This window comes from Saccopteryx leptura, chromosome 9 (genome assembly GCF_036850995.1).
Source record: "Saccopteryx leptura isolate mSacLep1 chromosome 9, mSacLep1_pri_phased_curated, whole genome shotgun sequence".
In the NCBI taxonomy this organism is placed as follows: domain Eukaryota; kingdom Metazoa; phylum Chordata; class Mammalia; order Chiroptera; family Emballonuridae; genus Saccopteryx; species Saccopteryx leptura.
In genome coordinates, this window is record NC_089511.1 from 34,686,711 (window position 1) to 34,700,025 (window position 13,315).

Consider the following 13,315-nt stretch of genomic DNA (forward strand, 5'->3'; position numbering starts at 1 on the left):
ATTCCCCATACTGGCCTCTGATGTCAAAGAGGACCCCATCCAGGTGGACACAAGGTCAAACAAGGCACCACACCTATTGAGGTTGTTCAGACTAGGAGGAAAGACAGACATGCCAACTGGCCCCGACAGAGGCATGGTGAGCCCAGCAGAAGCAGAGTGAGGCCAGGGAGACAGAGGAGGGTTTCTGCCCCAGCGCAGAAAGCCTAAGGACAATGCCCCTAAAGATAGGCAGGAGTGAGCCGAGCAGGGAACAGCTTCTCAGGCCCAGGAACAGAATGTGCATAGGTCTAGAGGACACAAAAGGCATGGTCCACGGGAGGAACCATACGGTGGGGAGTTGGGGCGAGGAAGAGGACGTGGAGGCAAAGATGAACTGGACCTTGAGGACTTCCGGGGCAGGTCACAGAGGGTATTTTCAGGGCACCAAGCAGCAAGGCTACATTCTAGGAGGCTGTGTGGGCCGGGGGCTAGCTAGGAAACACCAAGGTCCCTCAACCGTCCCTACATGGGCGGTGCTGCTGGGCGAGCAGGTTCGGCACCCCTGGGAGCTTGTAAGCAACGCAGCACCTCAGGCCCACACAGATACACTGAGCCAGAGTTAGTACTGTAACAAGGTTCCCTGGGATCCATGTGCATGTTACGGTTGGAGAAGCTCTGCTCTGGGCCAGAAATTGTGGAGCCTGAACTTCAAAGACAGTGGGGGAGTGGGAGGGAGAAGCAGCTGGAAGTCCGGGTGACACACAGGCTTGGGAGATGGTGGGACCCAGGAGGGACCAGTCTGGAGGAGAGGCCAGCTTTAGTCTTAGCCAGGCTGGATTTACAGGGCAGGTAGGAGGTGGACTAAGGGAAACTGAGGAAGGGGGAGAGAGGGAGGAATAGCACATGAGCGAGTGAGAAGGAAGAAGGGAAAGAGAAGGAAGGAAAGATACTGAGGGAGGGCAGGAGAGAGAGGCAGACCCTGATGGGGACAGACTCAGGGCAGCTGTGTATAAAAAGAGCAGGCCCTCTCAGACTCAGGAAGTAAGAGCCTCCCCTTCCCAGGAAGACTTGTAGAGCCACAGAGACCCTGTGGCATGGGCTCCGGCCAGAGCTCCAGGCAGTCCCAGGTTTGGATTCCAGCTCTACTCTCATAGTAAGCTGGAGAGCCTTGGGCAGGTGACACCACCTCTCTGAGCCTTGATTTCCACATCTGTAAAATGGGGACAGGAATAGCACCTTACAGGGTTGTTGGTCAGACAGTGGTAGCTCTCTGCCTGGAACCCGAGCCTGGCTCAGCTGTGTGACCACCGGCTAGATCCCTAACCATCCGAGACTTCACTTTTCTCATCTTTAAAATGGGGACGATGCAGCCTCACCAAAGAGCAGCGAGAACTGAACGTCAGGGGTGAGGGCTGTGCCAGGCACAGAGCAGAAGAAGTTCAAGAGGTGTCAGCTGCTATTATTTAGGACAGTGATGAGGGAAGGGAGGTATCGGTATCCAGCGAGGCCTTTTCTGCAAGGTCTTGCTCCTCAGAGTGTGGTCCTAGACCAGCAACAAGGGCACCACTGGGAGCCTGTGAGAAATGCAGGCTCTCAGGCCCCACCACGCCCCCTGCCTGACGGCTCAGGAGATGCACTTCCACAAGACCCAGGGGATGCTCATTACCGCTGAAGTGCTAAGTACTGCATCTTCCAGGCTATCACCTGGGTGTTTTTAAAAAATACAGATGCCTGGGTCCCATCCCAGAGCTTCCAGAGTAATTGGCCTGGCACTCGGGCTTTTAAAAGCTCCCCAAGGGATTCTAAAGTGCAGGATGAGATGCTAAGGAGCGGGTCCTTCGGGGTGGGGGTGGGGAGCGGATGGGCTGGGGCTGGAGGAAGAGAGAGCCCAAGACCAGGCCTATAGGAACAACTGGCACCTTTCTTGAACATTCACTATGTGCCCAGCCCTGGGTAGAGCCCCTGGACAGAGATCTATGGTCAGTTAATCCTCACAATCGGCCCTGACGGTTGGCTCAGTGGTAGAGTGTTGGCCTGGCATATGGACATCTTGGGCTTGATTCTCTGTCAGGCAACACAGGAGAAGCGACCATCTGCTTCTCCACCTCCCCCTTCTCGCGTTCTCTCTCTCTTCCCCTCCTGCAGCTATGACTCGGGTGGAGCAAGTTGGCCCTGGGCACTGAGGATGGCCTCGCCTCAGGCGCTAAAACAGCTGAGACGCTAAAACAGCTCAGTTGCTGAGCAATGGAGCAATGGCCCCAGATGGGTAGGGCGCTTGCTGGGTGGATCCCAGTCGGGGCGCATGCGGGAGTCTGTCATTCTGCCTCCACACTTCTCACTTAAGAAAAAGAAATCCTCACAACAGCCTCATGAGGTAGAGACCATTTCTTTTCTTTTTTTTTTTTTTTTAATTTTTTTATTTATTTATTTTAGAGAGGAGAGAGAGAGAGAGACAGAGAGAGAGAGAAGAGAGAGACAGGGGGGAGGAGTTGGAAGCATCAACTCCCATATGTGCCTTGACCAGGCAAGCCCAGGGTTTCGAACCGGCAACCTCAGCATTTCCAGGTCGACGCTTTATCCACTGCGCCACCACAGGTCAGGCAGTAGAGACCATTTCTATCCCCACTTCACAGATGGGGAAACTGAGGCATGGAGGGGTTTGTTAACCTGCGTAAGGTCATATAGATAGCAAGTGGTGGGGCCAGGATTCATGCCAAGCACTTTGGACTCCAGAGCCCATCCTTCCAAAGCCAGAGCTTTCGGGTGGGTGGTAGCACAGCCCTTACCACTGTCTCTCTCCAACGCTCCCCAGGCTAGAACTCCCCACCAGGGGGCCTGCAGCCAAGGTCAGATCATTAACAAATACACCCAGGAACCCTGACGGCCACCATGGGAGACACTAACTTCACAGCCGTACACACACCGTCTGCATGGCACACTTAATTTTATAGCCTATTTTCTTCTTCTTCAAGCATTGGTCACAGCCCCCTCAAGAGATTTTTACGACACATCCCGTCCCAGGGTTTGAACAATGATTTATGCTGAAGTCCTCACAGCTGAATCAATGTCAGGACTGCGCTGTAAAATATTCCAGGACAACAAGTGGCGCAGGGCAGACGCACAGTGAGGGCAGGGGTGCCGCTTGCTGCTGAAGCTGGGAAATGGGAGTCCATTCCCCACTTGTGTGTCTGAGAAACAATAAAAGAACCAAAGGAAAGATAGGTGTCTACCAGATGACGGTACAGGGCCGATTGTCCCATTTTCGAATTTTGATCATTGTACTGTGTTCTGTGAGAGCGTCCCTGCTTTTAGAAAACACGGAAGTGTTTCTGGGGGTCAAGGTCATCCTTTCTGCAACTTTACCAAACAGTTCGGCCAGATAATCATAAAAGGCACGTGTTTGCACAGAGAGAGCCGATAAAGCCAATCTGGCTGAATGCTGACGTCTGGTGCTGGGTATACAGGACCACATGCTCTTGCAACTTTCCCATAAGCTTCAAACTTGTGTGTCTGAAAAATAAGAGCCCAAGGAAAGACAGTTTCCTTTTTAAGAGAAGAAGCTGACAAAGGACGGAGAAGCAGACAGAGAGCAAGGCAATAGGCTCCCTCTCCTCTGTGCCCTCATCACTGCCTCCCAGCAGCTGCACGCAGGGTGCGGTTTTGTGCATCAGATCCTGTCCTCCCAGAACCTCTCTGGCGTGGCTGGAGGTGCGGCGGTCTAGGGACCGGGTTTCTGGCCTGGGGAAGGCACTGTGTTATGCTGCATCAGGACCACTACCTCCCAGAAGAGTTGTCCTGACCTGATAGGTTTTGCCCCCAAAGCTGTCTGGTAATTTTAAGATACATGTATCAAAACACTCAGGGAAGGAAGAAAACAAAACCAAACAAGAAGATGAGGACTGGGAGTGGCCCCAGCCTGGCTTCGAGGGACACCGGGTATGTTGGGGGTGGGGTGGGGGACAAGAAGCCATGCCAGAGTCAGGCAAACATCATATCAAGGGGTCGTGTCTGTGTGCAGCAATTCTATTTCAGGTTTTTGAAATGCCCAAATGGAGAGCTGACACAAACCGACGTTTCTTATCCCAATGCTCGTTGCTGTAACTCTCCTCACTATGCTTCTGCGTCCCCAAGGACAGAACGAAGGCTGTGGGCTGGGGAATCGCAGAGAGGAATGAGCACCAGGCATGTGGAGGAGCTGTGTGACCTTAGGCAAGTCATTGCCCTCCCGGATATGAGGTGCTGAAATTCCGCCCCTCAGGCTCAGTGTCCTCACCTATAGAACAGGCATCTTGTACCCCCCGCCTTTGGGACAGTCATCCTGTTGTCATTGTCATCACTGTCACTGTCATAATATCAGTAGTGAAGACTCCAGTGAGAGCACTGCATTAGAAGACAGCCAGAGGCCCCAGGGCAGTCTGGTCCCTAATGACCCTCAGTGTGGTCTGTTGTATGGGGAGGAAGTACTCCCACAGCTGATTTATTTGGGAGTGTGGACGGGCCCCATCCACTCCACTCCCTCTGTGATCAAGGCTGCCAGGCGGAGGCCCAGCCCCCAGTAGAAGCTACAGATGCTTTTACTGTGGGCCCCTCCCCCCCTCCCCCATAAATGGGCTGCGATGTTTGGAAAGGAGAGGTTAAGCTTGATTCAACATCTGTCTGAATGGAAGCCAGACAGATGCCTAACTGTGCGGAGCGGGGCTACTCTTCTCTTAAACTTCATCGTCATCATGACAGTAACAGCTGACAGATACCAAGCTAATGCTTTCAAGGGGTCAAATCTTAGGCCAAGTTTTATAGAAATGATTCCATTGAAACCCTAACAACACCCTAGGAGAGAAACACCATTGCAGTCCCTATTACACCACAGATGAGGGAACGCAGCTCGGAGGGGGTCAAGCGCTAACAAGCCGTAGCTCTGGGAGGCTGAACACCAAAGGCCAGGTCGATCTCACTACACACTTCAGGCAACATCATTCTACATGCCACACTTCTCTAGCATTTGCATTTGTTACAGAGACACAGTTTCATAATTAAAAACACATAATCAGAGGGGGCCCCTTAGTTTGGCAAGATGGTTCCAGCTCAGTTAGGTCCATGAGACCCACTAGTTGAGGTATAAAATGTTCTCCCTCTTTCACACATTTGCAGGAGTGTGAAAAACTTCCCTTTCATACTGAATTGGGCTCTGTTTATGTCCCTTTCAAAATATCAGATTGTTAATTATTTTTGTACAACAGCTTGAAGTAGAACAGGTTCTTTCTTGCACCCAGACATAAAAATCTCTCTACGGACAAAGGGCTATGACAGGATCTTCTCTGGTGACAGAGAGGGGACAATGATAAAAACGCACTTCCTCCTGCAGGGATCCGCCCCTCCTCTGAAGGGTGGTGAGATAGATGGGTATCTGCTGCTTTGCAAACCATGAACATCTCCAGAGGAAAGGACACACTTGGCCAAGTTGTCAGTTATTGTTTTTACAGCAGCCTTGAAGATAGAAGCCATAACTACCAGCCCACAGCAGCCAGTGCTTGCCAGCTCACTGCCTGAAGGTTTTCAAGGCAAAGAGAAAAGTAAACTAATGCGTTCTTTGCACAGAGTAAAAAGTCATTAAGATGTAGCATTGCCTGCAGGAGACACAAGAACCGCTCACTGGCTGGAGGGACCCTGCTTTTGTAATTCTGGCACCAAGGTCTGCTGGTTCCCTTTAGTTACAGTTTCTGTGGATCATGAATGTTGGTCTCTAGAGTGTGAGATAAACCTTCCTGGAGTGAATCACAAATCTAGGCCTGGAAGTGGCTGTCGATAGAAGGTTGCCAAATAAAATACGGGATACCCAATTACTGCATGGGACATACTCAGGCTGGAAATTAGTCATCATTTTTCTGCAATTCAAATTGAACTGAGTGTGTTGTATTTTTATTTGCTAAATCTGGCAACCCTACGCACAGGCTGTCTTATTGCTAATATCTGGGTTTCCCAGATGAGGTAACAGAGGCCCAGAGAGGGAGCGTGAGTGAAAAGCAGGGTCAGGATAGAGTTCTCATCTTGGCCTCTGTATAGCCACCTCCCAGATGAAATCAGAATTAAGTCTTTGGAGGTCGTGACTCACCATGGTGCCTCACCTTACCTCCTTAACTAAGACCTCACTGAGGACCAAGGGCAGGGGTGAAGAATCACAGCTGAGGAATGCGACTGTTTGCCTAGATGGGTGGACCCACCAGACGAGATGGAACCAGGTTCCACTCCCCACTGGGAGAATCTCAGAGCCTGTTTCCATACAGCGAACACAGGGAAGACGGTATGAACGGGCTGGCCACGCCAGGCTCCCAGTAGGTACATGGCAAATCTGGGTTTTCTTCTTTCTTTAGAAAAGGCATTTTCTTTTGCCACAGGATTAGAATTCCTGCAATTCCAGCCAAAGGGACTGCCCTGGGAACAGATGCTACAAGCGTTAACATGCCTTCCATCCTGGTATACAGAGTACAAACGTGAGCCTCTTCCTGGCTTTAGCCCATGGACCTGCAGGAGGCTGCGAGCTTCTCTCAGGGAGGCAGGGCAGCTGCCAGGCCCACAGGGACTCACCAACAGGAAATGAAAAAGGATGGGGTTGGGGGTGGGGGCAGAGTGCCCACCGAAATGCCCAGCTGCTTCTGTGTCACGAGGCAGGGTCTTAGGCCACCTGGGGTCCAGCCTTGGCCTCCTACTGATCAGCCAAGTAACTTTGAGCAAAATACTTTCCCACTGCTCCTCTGGGCCTCCATGTGGCCCAGCTCAGTGCTTATGATTTGTGTATCTTTCCTGGTTTTATGTCAATAGAAATGTTCATTTAAAAATCAGGGGTATGCTATTAGAAGTCGGGTTAATGGTTAATTAACCATGGGGTTAATTTAAAAGCATGTAATTGTTTTTACAGCAGCCTTGAAGACAGAAGTCACAAACTACATCCCACAGCAGTGTGTTTGCCAGCTCACCCCCTGCAGGCTTTCAGTGCAAAGATTACAGCAAACTAAGGTGTTCTTTGCACCAAGTCAAAAGTAATTATGATATGGCCCTGCCTGTGGGAGATAGAGAACCACCCACTGGCTCTAAGGGGAGATGCGGGTGGGAGGGGCAAGACGGGGTTCCTGGGGAAATTCTGTTTCTTGATCTGGGTGTACATTTCTGATTTGTATATATCACTGTATGTACATTATACCTTAATCTTTTAATGGGGGGGGGGGTCTTGCACTTGGTGGTCGCAGAGGCCTGGCCTAGCCTCTGCTATATTGAAAGGCAACTCACTGTGAGGTCTAGAGATTCAAGGCCTGGTCTTCCCACTTACCCACCTGTGACCTTAGGTCATTTTATCTTTAAAAGCCTCTGTGTCCTCATCTGTAAAGTGGGGATATAATAGTTTTTGGTCAGAGGATAAAAAGAGAAAATGCAAGAGATAGGCATCAGCACTTAGTGCAGGGTCTGGCGCACAAGTACTCAGTAAACAGTACATATCACTGCTCTTCTCTCCACATAGGGGAGTTCCCATTTCAAGTCTCCAGAGGTGATCTAGGGAGACCCACGAGCAAGAAAGGGCTTCCAGGGAGAGGAGATTAGGCATCAGAGCTTTCAGCCTCCTTGGAGCTGGCAGAGGGATTAAGTCTTTCCATAAATACACTGCTTCCCTCCCATCCAGAGGAAAGAGAACCAAGTGGTGGGGACACACAACTCAAGGTGGGTGTGTCCTGGACAGGTAAGGGGGTGCCTCTAGAGTTAATCCAGCCCCAAACAGGGGCTCCCAAGCATTCCTGGGAGTTGGGTAGAAAATGCCAGAGCTTGCCAATTCAGGTGTGCCTCTGTGAACCTCAGTCTCCTCATCTGTAAGATGGGGTGTTTGTTCCACAAAAGTTGCTATCTACTAAGTGCCTTCCCCTCGCTGCCTTTCAACTCCTCTTCCTCAATGATTCAGGCCTACTCAGGCTTTTCTCTCCATTCTGTCCGACCTAACAGCCAGCCAGGGACAGTCTGAGAGAAGTCCTCGCCAGAGCTCTAGGTCCTCCTTGGTAAAGAGTGCTTCCCTCCCAGTTCCGCTGAGCTCAGCGGGCCAGAAGTTGCGCGTGCGTTCACACTGGTCGCCCTTTGCGGTTGCAAATCCTGCTTTGATGCCCTGGAAGCGAAGGGGGCCCCTAAGTGAGGCGGTTCATAAATAATATATTTTGAAATACTCGATAGAGGGGAAATGGTTTCTCTCGAGGCCTCCTGCCCCCACCCCGGCCGGGCTCCTTTCCAGCTTTGAGGAATGACGGGCTGGTCCCTTCCCAAGGAACTCGTGACAGCGCAGGGTGTCAGGTGAAGAGTGGGGGCCAGCGGTTCCACGGGCTGGGACACACCCCCACCCGCCCGGTGTAAGTTGCAACACGGCCAGAGGGGGCCCAACTTTCCCCCAAACCGCTTCTCCGCAAAAAAGTCTGGGAGAAGTTGGGGGGACTCTAGGGTCCCGTGAGGGTTTCCCACCTCCCAGGGGACCCCTTACTGTCCCCCGGGCGCGCCCGTCCAGCCGCCGGAGCTTGCGGGGCGTGGACGCCGCTCAGCAGAGCTGCAGCACCCAGGAAGAGCAGCGTCTTTTGGAAGGAGTGGGGTGGGGTGGGATGGGCAGCGCGAGCCAAGCACCGGAGCGCGCATAGCGCGGGGCACTCACCGCTTCCTGGTGGGCTCACTGCGGGGCCGCGCGCCAGGCGCGCGGGGCCCGCCCGGGTGCTGGTGGCGGCGGCCGGGCTCCAGTGGCCGCGGCAACGAGTCTGTAAGACACAGCAGCGGGGGTCATTGCCCGGACCAGGCAGTGCGTTAGGGGCTATTTCGCTCGGGCCCGCGCTCTGGGCCGCCGAGCACGCACACCTCCCACCGCCCCCTCCGGGCCCCTCGGGGCGGTGCTGACTGCAGCCCCGCCCTGCCCGCGGGCGCCGGATTGCACCGGCTAGGAGCCGAGGCGGTGCGAAGGCGAAGGCGGAGCGGAGCCTGTCCGCTGCCTCCTGGCGGAGAGTGCCTGGGGCGCGCCCGCCCGCCCGCGTCTCCGGCACCTGGGACTCCCCCTGCCCGCCTCACTTTCTTTCCCGATCTAGGGGAGACTCAGGGGAAAGTTTGGGACGCGATCTGTGCGTCCTTCCCTGGCTCTGGGTGCCAGGTTCCCTGCAGCCGTGCATCCCAGCCCTGGGTGGTGAAAAGGGGTGCCATGTTCCCCCATATCGGGTGGCCTTGCTTGAGTAAGCCCCACCGCCTGGTTGCAGAGAGAGAAGGGGAGAAGTGGGAGGCTCCTCCATCTCGCCATTCACAGCCCCACATCCCTGCGCTGGGCCCTGGGTCACATAAGCAGCGCGTTCCCCACCCCCAACTTATGGCTGGAGCTGTGGGCTTCAGATAGCCCTCGTGATTAAAGGGAGACTTTACTGTTTTAGGGTCTTGCCTTTCGGCTCTCTGCACTGCTTTTGCACCCCACTTCTAGGGGTGGGGACCTGGAGGTGGGCCCAAGAGGGCCGCTGAGCCAGCTTCAGGGTTTTGATGACTCCCAGCTGGGAGTAATTCCCCAGTCCCCTTGGTGCGGGTGCAGAGCCTTTTATCCACATGGGTTTCTTAGGTGACTTCTACAGTGAGAGGCCTCTGCAGGCACATCCCCAGCTTGCTAGGAGGAACAAAAGCGATCTCCTGCCACATGTTCTTCCTGTCGTTGTTACAAGCCTGTTGTGCTAGCTCCATCTTACAAGACCCAGGTTTCCACACGCCATTTTCTGAGTCCTTCCGGAGGGTTAGAAAGGGAAACTGAGTCACAGGGTAGGGCAGTGATACTCCTTTGGTGAATGCAGGAAAGAACTGAGTTGCAGGAAGTCGAGTCAGCTGTGTTCTCCCCTTGAGTCATTCCTAAAGACGTCACAATTTCTTGGTTCCCCTGACCATATCAAGTCCAGAATGACAGGCAGAAAATGTATCCCCAAATAGAAGGACATGAGGGGGCGGGGTTAGGGGCTGGATGTCCCTTCTGCCTGTTCCCATTCCCCACCCTTGGAGGGAAGGTGGACTGGCAGCTACCAAGAGTCCTGTGTCCTTTTGTTTCCTCTAATGGTGGCAACAGAGGTGTGGGGAGGCCCTGGGAGGGCGGGCACAGCCACTTACATTCCTGTTCTAGAAGGGTGAAACCTTTTATGAGACGCCTTGAGGAGGCTGAGAGCTGGGTGCTGGTTGTGAGAACAGCTGTCTCTGGGCTCTGGCTTCCATGAGAAGAAATGGGGGTTCGTTCATTTCTACAAACACTTTTGAGTACTCTGCCCTGGCAATCGGGGTACCACAGTCAATAGGATACCTTTGCATGCACCCTGATGTCACCAACTGCTCGGGACAGCTGTCTGAGGGACAGGTGTTTATTCTCTCCATTTCCCAGGTATGGGACTTGCAGCACAGAAACATCCAAGGTCAACCGGACTACTTGTGGTGCATTTTGACATTCCTGGTCTCCCCTGCCCCAGCTTCCAGCCTCAAGCCCAGAGAGGAGCCACCTGTCTCAGGAGAGTCTGGCCCAACCCTAACCTGGTGGAGGAGACAGGGTGCGGGGGGGGGGGGGGCACTAAGGAAAGTAGTCCCAGGAGAATTCTTTTTGTCAACTGTATGAAATGGAGAATGAAAAGAATCCAGTTTCATTGGCTCCCCCAGGCCCACCTCCAGGCCTCTCCCTTTGAGAACAGTGGGGTTTGTGCTTCAGTATCAGAATTTCTCTAGGTCTGGCACTTTGGCATTTCGGATCATTCTCTCCTAGGACCAATCTTGGGCACTGTAGGATGTTGAACGACATCCCTAGCTATAGGGTCGATGCTGGACATAGCCATTCCCCCTCCCCAGCCACAAGGCACAGTGGCCATGGATCCTGACCCCGGGCCATGAGATAAAGGGTAGTAAAAAACGTGACTAAGGTTTTACTAAGAACAGTGGAACTGAGTACCCTTCTCCTTACTCCCTGCTCACTTGCTGGCTTGCACATAGACAAAGAGTTTCCCTTGAGTAACTAACTACACAGGGCTTAGCTATTAAAACTGTGATCCCGCCTGACCTGTGGTGGTGCAGTGGATAAAACGTTGACCTGGAAATGCTGAGGTCACCGGTTTGAAACCCTGGGCTTGCCTGGTCAAGGCACATATGGGAGTTGATGCTTCCAGCTCCTCCCCCTTCTCTCTCTCTGTCTCTCCTCTCTCTCTCTCTCTGTCTCTCCCTCTCCTCTCTAAAATGAATAAATTTTAAAAAAATTAAAAAATAAAATAAAATAAAACTGTGATCCCACCGAGTGGGGCACGAAGCTTTCACCAACTGTCCCCCATCGTTGTAAGTAATAAAGGCTATGTCCGCTCCATGTGGTCTTCCTTGTGGTTTCTCTGAGATCTCGCAACAAGACCAGATCCATTTTCCGGGTCTAAACCTCCTGCATTACACTAGCCTCAACCCTCTCCCAAGTGGTGACAACCAAAAACGTCTCCAGACACTGTCACCTTTTCCTGGGAGGCACAATCCCTTATGCCAATTGATCATCCTTCAGTATGTTTCCAGTGGTTCCCAGCCCTGGCAGCATGCTCTGATCACTGGGAACTAAATTCATGAATAAAGCAAACACCCAGGCCCAGCTCACCCAAGGATCCTGACCTAATTGGTCCAGGTAGGGCCCAGGCATGGGTGTTTTATAAAAACTCTCAGGTGCCTGACCTATGGTGACGCAGTGGATAAAGCGTCGACCTGGAAATGCTGAGGTCGCTGGTTCGAAACCCTGGGCTTGCCTGATCAAGGCACATATGGGAGTTGATGCTTCCAGCTCCTCCCCCTTCTCTTTCTCTGTCTCTCTCTCCTCTCTCTCCCTCTCTCTCACCTCTCTAAAAATGAATAAATAAAATAAAATAAAAAACAAACAAAAAAAACCTCTCAGGTGATGTTAATCAGTGGCCACCATGGAGATACTTAAAGCTAGTCAGAGTCCACTGGAAAAACTAGAAATTTAAGAGATGAATCAAGCAAATGCCTTGTGTGAAGCCTGTATGAATTCTGATTTTAACAAACCAACTATGAAAAAGTATTGGTGAGATAATAGAAGAAAACTGAACACAGTCTGGGTATTAAGTAATATAAAAATTATTACTTTTTAAAAAATTAAGTGAGAGGTGGGGAGGCAGAGAGACAGACTCCCATATGTACCCTGACCGGGATCCACCCAGCAAGCCCCCTAACAGGTGATGCTCTGCCCATCTGAGGCCACTGCTCCATTGTTAGGCAACTGAGCTAATTTAGCACCCGAGGTGAGGCCACGGAGCCATCCTCAGCACCTAGGGCCAACTTTGCTTGAACCACTTGAGCCATGGCTGTGGGAGTGGGGAGGGAGGAAGGGAGGGAGAGAGAGACAGAGAGAGAGAGAGAAAGAAAGGTGGGGAGGTGGAAAAAGCAGGTGGTCACTTCTCCTGTGTGCCCTGACCAGGAATCAAACTCAGTATTTCCACATGTCGGACTGATGCTGTTAACGCTGAGCCAACGGGCCAGGGCCTACTAATTTTAATAGAGGTGATAGTAGTATCACTGTGTCTTTTTTTTTTTTTTTTTTTTTACAAAGACAGAGAGAGAGTCAGAGAGAGGGATAGATAGGGACAGACAGGAACGGAGAGATGAGAAGCATCAATCATTAGTTTTTCGTTGCGCATTGCGACACCTTAGTTGTTCATTGATTGCTTTCTCATATGTGCCTTGACCGCGGGCCTTCAGCAGACTGAGTAACCCCTTGCTCAAGCCAGTGACCTTGGGTCCAAGCTGGTGAGCTTTTGCTCAAACCAGATGAGCCCGCACTCAAGCTGGCGACCTTGGGGTCTCAAACCTGGGTCCTTGGCATCCCAGTCCAACGCTCTATCCTGGTCAGGCAGTATCACTGTGTCTTTAAAGCCCTCAGTAATACAAATGGAAAAGTATTTATATTATATTTATGACTGAATTAGTATGCATATTAGGTCTGTTTTAAAAGACTTCAGGAAAATAAAAAAAGGTGGCAGACATAGGGTGGGGGTGGAGAGAGATGAAGCAGTAACGGATAACGGAACAATGCTGATCATTGTTGAAGTTAAGGAGTGGGTATGTGGCGGTTCATTATACTAATCTACTTCAATGTGTGTTTGAAATTTTCGGAAATATAAAGGTTTTTATTTAAGAGAGAGAGAGAGAGAGTGCCCCGGCTGGTGGCTCAGTGTATAAAGCATTGACCTCGTGCACCAGAGCTTATGAGAGAGAGAGAGAGAGAGAGAGAGAGAGAGCGCCCATTTGAACACCTTGTTCCTGACAGCCAGGTGAGGTGCCCCAT

General features: G+C 51.9%; 1 protein-coding gene across 1 annotated transcript in view; it reads right to left on the bottom strand.

The window, feature by feature from the left end:
* C9H16orf74 (chromosome 9 C16orf74 homolog) overlaps positions 1-13,315 on the bottom strand; it is a 57,071-nt gene that overhangs the window by 26,633 nt on the left and 17,123 nt on the right. The window contains exon 2 of the mRNA XM_066348802.1: positions 8,651-8,750. The gene's annotated coding sequence lies outside the window, so the exon portion shown is untranslated. The remainder of the gene's footprint in view (positions 1-8,650; positions 8,751-13,315) is intronic.